This window comes from Herpailurus yagouaroundi, unplaced genomic scaffold (genome assembly GCF_014898765.1).
Source record: "Herpailurus yagouaroundi ecotype Mexico unplaced genomic scaffold, PumYag 140, whole genome shotgun sequence".
NCBI classification, from domain to species: Eukaryota; Metazoa; Chordata; class Mammalia; order Carnivora; family Felidae; genus Herpailurus; species Herpailurus yagouaroundi.
In genome coordinates this window covers 17,931,029-17,944,721 of record NW_024412395.1, presented here as the reverse complement: position 1 = coordinate 17,944,721, position 13,693 = coordinate 17,931,029, and the positions used below count along the sequence as shown (strand labels likewise).

The following is a 13,693-nucleotide window of genomic DNA, read 5'->3' as shown; positions in this document are numbered from 1 at the left end:
CGAGAGAGGGGGTAAATATTAAATGTTTATCTAAATATTATGTTAATCCTAGATACGAGAGGGAAAGAATTTCTCCAAGTTCTTTTAGCTTTTCCTCCCATTTGGCTTGGACCTACCACTATGGAATCAGAATAGACAGTGCAACCACCTTCATCAATACTAGTAGTTCATCATGCTGAAACAAGATCCTGATGCAGATGCATCCCATTTTTAAAAATATTTTGTTTTTGAGAGAGCACGAGTGGGAGAGGGGCAGAGAGAGGTGGGGGGGGGGGGACAGAGGATCTGAAGCGGACTCCGCACAGACAGCACAGACAGCAGTGAGACCAATGCGGGACTCAAACTCACAAACAGGGAGATCATGCCCTGAGCCAAAGTCAGACACTCAACCAACTGAGCCACCCAGGTGCCCCCTATTTTCAAAAATAAAGCAAAATCAAAGAGTTACAGAAGTTTGCATAGAAATCTTGTTTCCATTTATTCAACTTATTGAAGGTCATTCAAGTAACTTTCAATATCCAACACAGCCTGCAGGTGTAGCTCAAATTCTCCCTTTTGCATGAAATTTTGCAAGAATACTTCAGCTCAAGTAGATACCCACAGGCTGCCTGTGAACTTCCGTAAAATTTTTCGTCTGTACTGCACCCTCTAGAGCTTGTCTTGTGTTCACTTTGTCCTCTAATTGGGGTATGTTTGCATGTGCACAATAGCATAACCCAAAAATAATTGCAAAGTCAATGAAGACTAAATTCTGCAGGGTCAGTGGCCATGTACCAGTCTATTTTTGTATTCCCCAGAATAACAGAACAACAACGGCTCCCACAATTGATACAGGTTCTGTGAATCAAATATGGTGATGGTGGTGGGGAAGGTCAAATATGAACCCCTTGGGAGAAGGAGAAGTGACAAGCTCATGTGTTTCTGGTCAAGATGGAAAAGTGCTGTGAAAAAGACCTGGGCAAAAATATTATTCTCAAATGGGGACATCTCTCTTTTCAGAGGAAAGGGGAAGAATCATTTTTTAAATGTCACTTTCTTACTCCATTCTTCTTTCACCCTCCTCATTCAGAGCAAGTTAGAGTTTGAACCTGCATTCATGCTTGTTGCCTTGCAATCATCTCAGCTTTTACACATTATACCTAACCAGCCCAATTCCCACCCATGGCCCCTATGAGCCAAACACAAATAGCCCCCAACCAAACATCAACACTCAACCACCATAGAAAACCATGCCTTCCCCTGTTCCCAGCCCAGATTTGGTTCTTTGAGGTACTTCGGGTAACATCTAATGGAAACAGACTTCAAGGGACCATACAAATTCATCTGTGGTCTTGAATTTATGTCACAATGAAAATAGTTTCCAAGAACTGGAAACTCAGAAATTTATTTTGTTGGTGTTAAGTTTTGATAAGCAAAGATTTGTACCAACAGAATTTGATTTGAATGATGTCCAGTTCCCTTAAAAATAGCTCTGCAATTCTCTGGGCATTATTAGAGATGGTGACAAAAATATGGACAAGACTTATGGAGTGGAAAATGGAAATAATATTCTAATGCTAAATTTTTAATTATATTATTTATTCAGAGAATTCAACATTAACATATAAAGAGATACACATTTATACTCTAAAAGAAAATAACTGACCTTAAACAATTTAGCTAAAAAGAAAACACAACATTCTTATGGACTTAATAGTTTTTTTAATAATCTAGGTTATTTTTTCTAAGTCTTTATGGAAATAATTTGCTAATGTTGCCTTTTTCCTGATATTAGGAGAAAAGCATTCAGTTCTTCTCTATTCAATATGATACCACCTGTAGATTTTTCCTATGATGTTGAGAATTTTTTTCATGAGTCAATGTTGAACTTTCTCAAATGCTTTTTCTCAATCTATTAAGGTGATGTGTGATTTCTAACCTTTGTTCTGTTACTATGGCATTATGTGAATAATTACTGAATGTTAAACCAAACTTGCATTGTTGGGATAAATTTCAATTAGTCATGATGTGTAATCCTTTTTATATGTTGCTGGACTTGGTATTTTTGGATTTTAAGAATTTTTGTGTTTGTGTTCATAGGAGTCCATAGTCTGTAGATTTCTTTGTGAGGTTTTTGTTCAACTAAGTAATAGTGGATGCATAGAAAGAGTGGGGAGGGAATACCTCCTATAGTTTATGAAAGTTTGTCAAAGATTGGGATTACATCCTGTTTAAATATTTGATAAAGTTCACAAGTAAAGCCAAGTAAGCCTGGAGTTTTCTTTGTAGGAAGAGTTTTCAGGACTAATTCAATTTCATTATTTGTTATCAAGTTATTCAGACATTTTTGAGTCAGTATGGATTATTTGTGTCTTTCTAGAAATCTGTCCATTTCATCAAAATTATCTACTATGATGGCATAAACTTATTCATAGTATTCCCTTATAATCTTTTAAATTTCTGTAAGGTCATTAGTAATGTTCCCTTTTCATTCATGATTTTGGTAGCTCTATCTCCTGTTCCCTTTTTCATCAATCTACCTAAGAGTTTGTCAATTTTCTTGATCTTTCCAAAAAACCAACTTTTGGTTGCACTGATTTCCTCTATCGTTTTTAAATTTTGTTTTAATGTTTATTTATTTTTGAGAGAGACAGTGAGAGAGTGAGCAGGGGACGGCCAGATAGAAGGAGAAACAGAATCTGAAGCAGGCTCCAGGCTCTGAACTGTCAGCACTGAGCCCGACACAGGGCTTGAAACATGAACCATAGGAACACGACCTGAGCCGAAGTCGGACGCCCAAATGACTGAGCAACCCAGGCGCCCCAGATTTCCTCTATTGTTTTGATTTCTATTTCATTGATTTTCACCTTATATTATTTTCTGAATCCTGTTTGCTTTGAGTTGGTTTTGCTCCTTGTTTTCTTGTTTCTTAGTGTAGAGGCTTAAGTTATTGATTGAAACCTTTCTTCTAATATTAATGTTTAAACTTCTAAATCACAATATGTGTTATCAACTCAACGTTATAGTTATTTTTATAGAATCTTACACAAGTTAAAAAAAAAAAGAAAACATACCCACCTCTATCTATAATCTTGTATCTTTATCCATACATTTGCCTTATATTGTGTTCTTCTTTGTGTGGATTCAAAGTTAGCATCTAGTGACATCTTTTAGCATAAGAGATCATTTAGTTTTTCATGTAAGGCAGGTCTACTTAGCAACATATCTGAGTCTTCATTTGTCTGAACAGGTTTTCATCTTGCCTTCGCTATTGAAGGATAGTTTTGCTGGAAGTGGAATTACTTGCTGTTTTTTTCTCTTACACCACTTTGTACAACACTGCTTTCTAGTTACCACTGTCTTTGATGGGATAAGTTGTTTTTCTCTTATTGCTTTCAAAATTTTCTCTGTCTTTCAAAAGTTTGACTATGATGTGTTTATGTGTTAATCTCTGTGTTTTTTACTCTGGATTCATTGAATATATTGGTCTTTATCAATTTTCTTTAGGTTTTCAGCCATTATTTCTTCAAATGTCTTTTCTGATCTTTTTTTTTTTCCTCTTCTGCTTCAGCTCCTGGTGTGTGTGTGTGTGTGTGTGTGTGTGTGTGTGTATTATATATATATATATATATATATATATAGCATACTAATATGCTTGAATTCACACAGGTCTCTGAGACTTTACTATTCATCATTCTTTTTATACTCTATTCTTCAGATTGGATCATTTGTAATCATCTTTAGGACCACTAATTATTTCTTTTGACATCTCAAATATCACCATGGGTCCCTTTGGTGAACTTTTTCATTTCAGTTATTTTACTGTTGAACTCTTGAATTTCCATTTGGCTCTTTTTTATAGTTTCTCCCTAATTGTGTCATTGTCATCACATTTTCCTTGAATTTTTAAAACATGGTTTCCTGACATTCTTCTAAAAGGTGTTTTGAAGTCTTTGCTAAGTTCGTGATCTGAGCCCACTCAGTTTCTAGTAACCACTTTTCCCCCACAAGTATACATCACCTGCTGTTTCTTTGCATGTTTCATAAATTTTTGCTAAAAATAGACATCTTGGATATATATTATAGCAGCTCTGGACTCTGATCCTCACTCCACCTCCAGAGCTGTTGTTGCTATTTTTTTGTATGTTTAGCAATTTACTGAGACTAAATCTGTGGAATGCATTTCCTCCATTGTATCTTGCTGTTGAGATGTCTGTGCTTAAGTTTGTGAGTTTTTTTTAATTTTTTTAATGTTTATTTTATTTATTTTGAGAGAGAGACAGAGCCTGAGCAGGGAGAGGCAGAGAGTGAGGGAGACACAGAATCTGAAGCAGGCTCCAGGCTCTGAACTGTCAGCACAGAGCCCGTCGTGGGGCTCAAAGCCACGAGCCTTGAGATCATGACCTGAGCCAAAGTCGGCTGCCTAATTGACTGAGCCACCCAGGTGCCCCTGGTTTGTGTTTTAATTCTAAGTTTTTAAAGTGTTTAAGCTTAGAGTCCTAGGGATCACCTTTATGTCTGTGCAGCTTAGTAGCCAGCCAATATTGGTCTGAGATCGGTTTGTCAGTAGCATATTCAATATTCAGCAGTATTTAAATCTCTCCAGGCTCTTATTTTCTGCTGTGTCCTCTTGTGTTGCCTCTGTACGTACACACAAGTTCATAGTCAGCTAAGGAGGAGAAGACAGTGTGGCCCTCTCTGTTCTCTCCTGCACAGATTTATGAAGAGCTTAGAAAAGCTACTTATGCCAGTCTTCTTTCCTAGATCTCCATACTAAACATGTGGCTAGTCTTCTGGTTCACTGCTTGCCCCAAACCAGAAGGCAACCTTAATCTAGCTCCGCCAGTTGTGCTCCCCTTTGTCTCCGAAGATCACTACTGTTACTGACTGGACATGGGATTTTGCTATACTCCGCTCCAAATCACATCAGCTTCCCCCTCTATGTCAATGAAGCTGCTGGTTTTCTCAGCCTGCCCTGCCCTGCTAGAAAGTACCCTGCTGAGCTGGGGTCAAGAAGAGCAGCAACTCCAGGCATAAGGCTATCAACTCCGCTATTTTAGCAAGGTAAGGTAAGTAATGGAAAAAAGAGAGGTTACATGACATAGATTACAACATGTACAAAACAAGGTCAGCTGTATAAAAAGATTCTCTATTTTTGTCTGTCTTTCATATATGCTGTAAAGAATAACTAGTTTTTCTTCCAAGGATTAAAATTAATTTCAAAAAGTGAAAGGGAGAAACAAAAGAGGGTCAAAAAGAAAGAGGAAGGAAAAGAACCTTAAATTCTAGTCATATGCTACAAAGGGAAAAAAAAAAAAAAAGAATATTTAACAACCTTCTACCAATGTAAACTTGATGCCAAGGATATTAAGAACAGGAAATCAGACAACCTGAATGCGCCAGCCACTCCCTCAATAACAAACCAAGAAATTTAACATTTAGTGTTTAGTGCCCACAAATTCCAGAAACTGATGTCCAGGTTCACCTAGCCATATAAGGTAGTAGTGGACTTTTAAATTGTGTGAGGTTTTCCTTTTTGTTTTTTGTATTTTTGGAGTACTAGATGTCCACCCCAATTTGCTGGTACACAGCCATGTAGAAAACTACAGCAGCTCAAATATAATTGGCTCTGCCTCCATGCTAGATGAAATTTAATGCATTTAGTCTGTTGCCCACTCCCTTCTCCCTCCACCTCCCCTCTTGGCCTAAATGGCAAATCTAAAGAGTCAAAATTCAAATATGAACAAACAAACAAGTGCTTGAAGCTGCCAAATGCTACTAGATGAACAACCCTTCACCTCCGAAGGCTTTCACCTTGCCTTCTACCTCTCAAATAAAGCCGCAGTCATTCTTAGGTCCCACCACAAATCCTAAACCCAGAGATTCCCATGCTTTGGAAGGAAAGCTGTGAAACCAGAGCACTCATCCCCCTTATCCTCAAGAAGAACCCGGATGAAGATGGGGGAGTATTTGTCATGAGAAGGTTTAAGAAACTGAAATACAAACTGCAGCTTGGTGCCACTCAAGCTTCCTGAACCCGGTCCTGATGGGTATCAACACTGCCCCACAGTACTCCTGATGCTTCCTACAGAAACTCTCAATAGCCCTTGCCCGTTTGGTTGAAGCCAGCAACATCACTGACAGGTCGCCAGCAAGGCCACTACTTTTGCTCTTGTAATACTTAGGGAGAATCTGTGTGCTGTTTAAAATGGAATGAATATCCGTCATAATGATAATAAAGCCACCTACTAAAATAAAGACTGAGACGAGAGAAAGAGAACAAAAGAGAAGGCCAATCACAGGGAAATCCATTATCGACACCATGAAGACTACTTTCCTATTACATTCTATTTCATAGCTCTAATGTCTGGGCATGACTGAAAGAGGACCCCAGAATGACTGCATTTTCCTTGCCTGACTGAGGAGAGCCACATAGCTGATATGAGTCTCTATTCCACGGCCAGCCTCAGCACATCTTTCTAGCACAGTCTGGCTCTACTATGACTGTATTCAACTTAACTGTAATTTCTAGATTTTTCTGCCCACTCCAAGTCTCCAGTTTTTTTCTTTTTTTTCTGGCATCTTCAAACCCCTTCAGAGCCACCAAATGTAAATCGATGTATATGGCATCGAAAACCATGTATCTGGATCTGCCTTTTATAAAACCTCAGCCCTCACCATGCAGAACCACCATGCCCTCTGACAGAACTTGACCTGCACTGGGAAGAACTTGGGATAAAAACCCTTTGTTAGACTCTGTTACTTTGTTGTCTATATTTGTCCCAGAAGTATGAATCTCATACCCTGACTACTAAATCCTAGTGGTTTCTGAAGCAAAATCACGTAACATCCCAATAAAATTCTTATGTAGGGACTCTAGGTTAAGACTTGGAAATAGAGGAAAATAAAAATGAAAACATGAAAATGTAGACACTTTCTTTAATGCTGGCATGAAGGTCTTCCCACTGCTTAAAAGGTCCATGAAGCCACACAACAGGTGGTGCTATTTGTAATGAATATCAGGAACAGTGCAGGTCAGCCACCATGAAAGAATGTGGAATACAATTTCATTTCTCTCCTTTATTTGTCCCTCACTCAGGCACCAGAAAAGTGGACAGGCCCTCTCTACTGAATTGGAAATGCTGTGTGAAGCAGTTCAAACACTACTCCCTGCATGATTCACCTGCTTGGACACTCCAACATCCAGAGAACAAGCAGGCAGGAAACTGGAAGGGGAGCCAAGGGATCAGGTTGCCTTCCAGAGCATGTGGTCCAGCCCTCCCATCTCCCCAGTGTGTTTTACAACTGCCAGAGTGCTCTGTGCAAGAAGGGACCTAGAGTAAGGACAGAAGAGTTTCTCACCTCATTCTAGCAAAGCCACAGACTCAGCCCTGGGAGCTGCTGTATAGCCCCATGTCAGTCAATCTAGCTTCAAGGGGCTTGGCCGTTATCAATACAGACAGTTTTCCAGCTTGGCTTTTCTTCAATTTACAGGAAGAGGAATAAACAGAGGCAGGGAAGGAGAAAGACGGAGGTAGATATGTGGAAGGAAAAAAAAGCAGCAAAGCATTTATTCATATTAACACCTGCAGGCATGCATTAATTTCCCTTCACACTTTTTATACTAAAATCACAGCATGAGTAACCATCCTCGTGCTTAGAACCAAGTGCCCACTGATAATGCATTTGTTTGCAATTTAATGAATCCACCATCCATTTTTCAATCTGCATATTTTCCACTCACTGAATAGTAACACTTATTATCATATACATGTTATAAAAGCATGCAGAAGGGGCCAGGGTGCACAGTGGTACCCAAAACAAATTGTCATTAAGCAAGAATACACTATCTCTCATGTATGAAGGCCTATTAAGGACCTATACTCACCTAGAGGCATGACTGCTTGCTAGTTTTACCAGTGACAACAGTGGATTTGCCCTGAGCCAGGCACATTATCTGGGAAGGGAGGAGTGGAGGCCCATAACCTCTTTCATCAGGAAGCTATCTGGAGGCCCCGCCTTGAAACTCAGCCTTCCAGGTACCTACCAGTTCTTATCAACTTAGGTATCTGGCTCAACTACCGTGACTCTTTAAAATGCTGTATAAGCAGGAAGTCATGTGCTTTGATAGATTCTCTGTGTGTCATGGAAAGTCTATAGGAGGTAAACCAATGGTTCCAAGAGTTGTTCATGGAACAGAGAACTTCAAATGGAAATTCAGCCACCAGCTATGGCCCAAGTCAAAGAAGAAGAAAACCCACTCAGTGACATTTGGGACCCTGGACTGGCTGGGGTGTGGCAGGGCAGGGCGGGGAATAAACTTAAATCCTATTAAAGTTGTAGAAGTCTGGGTTGGAACCCAAATCCTCTAATTTCATAATTAAAGAAACGAGAACTGAATGTATCCTTAAATGAAAACTACTGATTAGTGGGGTGCCTGGGTGGCTTGGTCAGCTGAGTGACTGACTCTTGATTTCAGCTCAGGTCACAATCTCAGAGGTGAAATGAAGCGCCACATCAGGCTCTGGGCTGATGGTGCAGAGCTTGCTTGGGATTCTCTCTCTCTCCCTCTCTCTCTGCACCCCCCCCATCAAAATAAATAAATAAACTTTTTTAAAAAAAGATATTGATTACGGCTGGCAACAGAAGCAGACCCTCCTGTTACCAGATACCACACGACGGACTGGAAAGAGCATGGAGCCAGCTCTCCTGCTTAAGGGCAGGACCATTTGAGCACATGACATTCCTCACTGTTCTCCAAGACAGACCACTGGCGGAACATTCTAGTACTGCTTCCTGTTCTACCTCTCCTGGTAGACACTTCATTCCAAAGACACAGACACAACCTAAAAAGGACTCACTAAATGAGGCACTGTTTATCTGCCAACGTGAAGGAAAGCTTCCATTTTACTCATTCATTCTAAGTGAGCCTGACACTTTCACAAATTAAAAATGTCAAATGCCAAACAAAGAAAAGATGATATAATCACATATGTCATCCCATCCTGGTCTGACACAACCTCCGTGTGAAAAAATTTGTGAGGGGAACCCTGTAGATACATAATCATGGAAGGTCCCAAGAGGACCAGTTTTTGTCTGATACAAGGGGGAGACGAAGCAACGCTTGATGCTGCCTGAGTGACCACCAAATAAAGAACATCATATTATTCTAGCAGGGCCCAAGTTTTATAAGCTTCTAGGAAAAACTGACTCTACAAGTAATCTTGGCAGCTGCTCCATAGTTAGCATAAAAATATCCTCACACCAGCCAATGAATGACCCTAACTTGGCCTACAAAGCTTCCTACCTCAGCTCCAATCCCTCCTGCCCTCACTTGCTGCACTGGGGCATTGGGGCCACACTCTGGACTATGGACATGCCAAGGAATGGACTCCTAGACCATCTGTCTCCCAGTTGGCCATCTCCTCAGTCTTCAGTGTCTTTCCAGCTAGTGGCTCCCTCAGTTCATTGAGATTTTGGCTCACACTGCACTTTCTCTGAGGCCTTCCCCAACCATGCAAAATGCACTCTCACCCTGTCTGAGGTAATTTTTTCTCTCTCTTAACCTTGCTGGTTTTTATTGCTCTTATTGCTACTTGACATTATTATCATACACAAACCTGTTTGTCTACTGCCTGTATCCCCAACTAGAATGTAACTCCCTGAAAGTGATGTCTTTGTCGCCTTCATCTTACATTATGGCCCCAGCAGCTAATAGAGGCTCAATTAATTTTCAGACTCCGTGTATCCTATGTAATCACCAAGTGATTGCTCTAGCTCTACTTGGCTCCACCAAACAGAAGTGTTTTCTGCTATGCTTTTTTATCATTATGGTAAATTGCTAACGAGTTGGGTCTTGCTTTGCATTTCGGTCCCTCTGGTGTGTTCTTTCTCTGCTGACAGCAGACACCAAATAGAGACAAAGCCACAGAATTGGCAAGCCCCTCCATCACAGTGATTAGTTATGCCTGGACAACCTGATGGTGGCCATTTTCAGGCAGGGGTGGGGGGTGGGGGGGCATGGGAAGGGAGGGAACGCCCCTTTTAAAACCAGCCATGGAGGGGCGCCTGGGTGGCGCAGTCGGTTAAGCGTCCGACTTCAGCCAGGTCACGATCTCGCGGTCCGGGAGTTCGAGCCCCGCGTCAGGCTCTGGGCTGATGGCTCAGAGCCTGGAGCCTGTTTCCGATTCTGTGTCTCCCTCTCTCTCTGCCCCTCCCCCGTTCATGCTCTGTCTCTCTCTGTCCCGAAAATAAATAAACGTTGAAAAAAAAATTTTTTTTAAAAGAAAAAAAACCAGCCATGGAAGCCACATGTCCAATGGGGAACTAAAGGAAGATCCGGAGAGGTTTCAGAGGGACCATTATGGGGTTGGAGTTCAGTACAAACCAAAGTGTTAAGACACAATACGAGGCGGGAAGGAATGCAGGTTTGCATGTGAAGACAAAACAAGAAGGAAGAAGGCAAGCAAACCACCGGCCCCCAAATTTATTGCACTGTTAAGTGGAAATGGTCTCTATCACTTGCTTTAATTTCCCACAAAACCCCCTCTGGCCACATAACCAGAGAAAGAACGAACACACAGCTCCCACCAGAAATGGTCAAAGAGTCAAAGAGAATAACACACCACCGGGCATCAACTGGCCACGAGAAACCTGGTGGGGGTGGCTCTTCTGGATATCGCTCCACTGGTTTCAAGTGTACGCTTTCTGAAAGAGAGGATGAACGTAAGAATACGTGTGTAGAACAACCAGACACTAACTGGTCTGTCTCGAATTCACATAGCCTGGAGACGTCTGGACATTCTGAAAGCCAGCTCTGAGAATAAGGCCTTTTACCAGAGGGAGGTGTCCAGGACCCCTCCCAACTTTGGTGGAGGACTCAGAGCTAAGAGTTATCACAGCATAGGGATGCCAGATGAGGTCAGCAAAGGGAAAGGCACAGGGGGTGCAGTCCAGAGGTCACCAGGCCTAAGCTTTAGAGTCCTCTCCTAGTGGACTCACAAATGACAAGCGTAATGACTTCCAGGATGAAAGCACATGTTTGGCATAAACATATTACTTGCACAGTTTAGGCAGAGTGAGCCACTCTTACTGGGGAATGGCAGGAACGCTCCCAATATCCCACTTCCCAGATGCCAGCCATGGGGCCAACCTTGCCAGCAGGGCTTTCCAAGGACAGCACCCTCAGACCTGCTGTGCTGACCCTTTCTGCATATACAGCTGTACACCATACCTGAGTCTGTCACATCCCTATCCGTTAACACACAGTGTGCTGCCGTCAGCACGCCCTGCCTCACACAGCGCATGTGAGCACGTGAGAAGCAGTCGCTGACAGCTCTGGGTCCAGGCCACGAACGACGTGCATTGTGTTGGCATATACTCAGGAAGAGCCACAGAGGGGATGTGAGCACACAGCAAGAGAGAGGCAGTCTCCGAGAGCATGGCGCCCAGCAGTCATTCTCCTCCTAAAGTCCGCGAGGCAGGGCCAGGTCTACACGGCAGAAAAGCAGCCCCATCGAGCAATGACCATGCAACAGGTGACAGCCAAGCCAGGGTGCTCCACCCCGGCAGAAATACAGCCCTTGAGAATTCTGGATTCCAAGGAAATGGAGGTGATAGCCCCAATGGTGAAGCCACAGGAGGAAGCCTGGGGCCCTACAGACAAGTGAGCTGAAGGATGCCTAAAAACCACTGGTGGTTTAAACATGTGAAGAGTCTTTCATCTTCCACAAGCTAACCACTGGCATCTGTCTACTGCTTGTTATTTTTTAAGTTCATTTGTTTTAAGAAGGGGCTGCAGAGAGGAGAGAGAGAGAGAGAGAGAGAGAGAGAGAGAGAGAGAGAGAGAGAATCCCAAGCAGGCTTAGCATGGTTAGTGCAGAGCCCGATGTGGGGCTGGAACTCAAAAACCGTGAGATCATCACCTGAGTTGAAATCAAGATTCAGATGCTTACTGCGAGCCACCCAGGGGCCCCTACTGCTTATTATTGTTTAAACACAATTTCTTTCTGCAGTACTGTGAAAACAGCAACAACGAGAGGTTTGAGCACATTAAGCCCCTTTTGTATATCTGGTATTTCTAGAAGGTGTGGGGAATGGAGAAAGAGAGGGAAAATGCAAGTGGGATGGCTTTGGGGTACCATTTGGCTACAAAAGCAATATTCCTGGAAACCAAGTACTTGGGAAATTTACAGAAGGGTAGGATTTCACTCACATATATCGTCTGAAGAAAAAGAACTGCCAGTGTCAGCTTAGTTATTAGTTTTTGCAGCAGGCCTGACAATCACACTTATTAGTTTTTATTCATGAGAATAAGGAACCATCAATTTTCACGAGCCTTTGCAAATACTTACATGGTGTTAAGCAACAAACAAATGTCTAGTTCAAGGGTTGGTGAACTTTTTTTTAAAGGGCCAGACCATAAATGTTGTAGATTTTAATGATCTTTATCACAAGTATCCAACCTCTGCCACTGTTATGTAAAAGCAGCCATAGGCAATACCTAAACCAATAAGCATGGCTGTGTTCAAGTAAAAATTTATTTACACAAATAGGCTGTGGGGTCCATTTTGGCCTATGGGCCATCTGGTCTAACTCATATATAGCACCTTAAGAGGCAGAAACAGGTCTAGAACGGCCACTGAGGCTTTTAGCTGAATTGATGTTGACCTCTCTGATAAGAAATGCCTATCATGTGCCAGATAAAGCATTTCAGTGCCTCTATCCTCAAAGGAGGCTGCTAATGCCATGTCGGGGAGATAATCACACAAAACCAACAAAATAAAGGAGGCCTTCATTTCCAGACAGCAGCAACAGAATCCAAACTTCAATGGATGCTCAGGAGAATAAAAACAAAGACAAGAACAGGACATTCATATAATATACAAGTCCCATGAAACAGGGAAAACATTCCACTTCTCTAGTAATCACAGAAACACTTGTAAAATATCATTTTCTATATATTATATCAGCAAGTTTTTTTTTTTTTTAAGAAAATACCAAGTATTTAGAGAATGTAAAACAGGAATACTCATTTAATTGGTGAGAGTGTAACGCGTAATGTCGATCAAGTCTTAACACGTTAACAAGAGAGACTTCAGGTCACAAAGAGCAAAGGTTGGCTCTCTGGAGACGCTGGAACAAAAAAGGTTCTAGACCTAGAGTAGCAGAGAGACCAGAGAAGTGCAAGTGAGGTCTCTACTCCCTATTTTCAAAGGCCCCTGTCTCCAGCTGTGCAGCAGAGTTTTAGCAGTGACACTTTTGGTCCCCTGGGCACTTGCGAACTCATCTCTGAGGAAACTAACCAGAGAGAGAAAAGACAAGTACAAACATCTGGGGTCTTCTCATGCCATCTTTGGTTCCCTGTGAGAAGACCCAGTAGCTGTCAACCCTCATCCATGGCAAACCACAGCACTGCATACGGCCTTCCCTCAAATATGAAGTAACACCGATAGGTTACCAAACATTCAAGAAAACACTCTAACATGAAAGAAATCAAAATGAACTCCTTAAGAGAAAGAGAGAGAAAAAGAACAAAACTTAGAGGAAACAGCAATAATGCAGAAAACAAAATTATTTAATGATACTGTAATCCTGGAATAAATATCTAACAGATAAGCAAAAAATATATTGATTCATAAAACCAGAACAAGAAAAGGATGCTATTTAAAGAAAGAAAGAAAGAAAGAAAGAAAGAAAGAAAGAAAGAAAGAAA

The 13,693-nt window shown here is 41.6% G+C and overlaps 1 protein-coding gene across 4 annotated transcripts in view; it reads right to left on the bottom strand.

Annotated features, from left to right (window-relative positions):
* MGAT5 (alpha-1,6-mannosylglycoprotein 6-beta-N-acetylglucosaminyltransferase) overlaps positions 1-13,693 on the bottom strand; it is a 338,680-nt gene that overhangs the window by 160,598 nt on the left and 164,389 nt on the right. The gene's annotated exons all lie outside the window — the stretch shown is intronic.